Below are 1,941 nucleotides of genomic sequence, written 5' to 3'. Positions count from 1 at the left end.
GATCCATTTTCACATCCACATTTATACATCCACATCCACATTCATACATCCATACATCCACATCCACATCCACATCCACATTCATACATCCACATCCACATTCATACATCTAAATCCACATCCACATCCACATCCATATGCCCATTTTCACATCCACATTCGTACATTCACATCCACATTCATACATCCACATCCACATCCACATTCACACATCCACATCCACATCCACATCCATACATCCGCATCCACATCCATATCTATATCCATACATCCATTTTCACATCCACATTCACATGTATACATCCACATCCACATCCACATCCATATCCACATCCACATCCATACATCCACATCCACATCCACATCTACATCCATACATCCATTTTCTCATCCACATTCACATTCATGCTTCCACATCCATATCTACATCCATACATCCACATTCACATCTACATCCATACATCCATTTTCACATCCACATTCACATTCATACATCCACATCCATATCTACATCCATACATCCACATTCACATCTACATCCATACATCCACATTCACATCCACATCCATACATCCACATCCATATCTACATCCATATATCCATTTTCACATCCACATTCACATATGCATCTTTCTATGCATAAAATCAAAAAATAAAATAAAATTCATTTTCACATCCATACATCCATTTTCTCATCCATACATACATTTTCACATCCATACATCCATTTTCACATCCACATTCACATTCATACATCCACATCCATATCTACATCCATACATCCACATTCACATCTACATCCATACATCCACATTCACATCCACATCCATACATCCACATCCATATCTACATCCATATATCCATTTTCACATCCACATTCACATATGCATCTTTCTATGCATAAAATCAAAAAATAAAATAAAATTCATTTTCACATCCATACATCCATTTTCTCATCCATACATACATTTTCACATCCATACATACATTTTCTATACATCCATTTTCACATCCATACATCCATTTTCTCATCCACATTCACATTCATACTTCCACATCCATATCTACATCCATACATCCACATTCATATCTACATCCATACATCCATTTTCACATCCACATTCACATTCATACATCCACATCCATATCTACATCCATACATCCACATTCACATCTACATCCATACATCCACATTCACATCTACATCCATATATCTATTTTCACATCCATATATCCATTTTCACATCCACATTCACATTCATACATCCACATCCACATCCACATCCATACATCCACATCCACATCTACATCTACATCCATACATCCATTTTTACATCCACATTCACATTCATACTTCCATATCCATATCTACATCTGTACATCCACATTCGGATTTACATCCATACATATTATTTCACATCCACATTCACATTCATACTTCCACATCCATATCTACATCCATACATCCACATTCACATCTACATCCATACATCCATTTTCACATCCACATTCACATTCATACATCCACATCCATACATCCACATTCACATCTACATCCATACATCCATTTTCACATCCACATCCACATCCATACATCCACATCCACATCCACATCCATATATAGAATGTAAGAGGATTCTAATTTTTTGATATAAAGATTCTTTACGCATCTAATTAGGCATAAAGACAACTCTAGCAGGAATAACACTTTTATAAAAATCCTTTTATGCATAAATTCAATTTTAAGGAAAATAACACTTTCGAATTAAAAATAAACCTTTTATGCATTTTACTATGCATAAATTGCATTTTAATGAGAATAACACTTTCAAAATAAAAATAAATCTTTTTTGCATCTATCTATGCAGCATAAATTCAATTACAATGAAAATAATACTTTCGAAATAAAAATAAATCTTTTATGCATATTTTGATACATAA

Source organism: Cibotium barometz, chromosome 9 (assembly GCF_041138505.1).
Source record: "Cibotium barometz isolate CiBa-2024 chromosome 9, ASM4113850v1, whole genome shotgun sequence".
NCBI classification, from domain to species: Eukaryota; Viridiplantae; Streptophyta; class Polypodiopsida; order Cyatheales; family Cibotiaceae; genus Cibotium; species Cibotium barometz.
Note: the sequence above shows the minus strand (reverse complement) of the source record.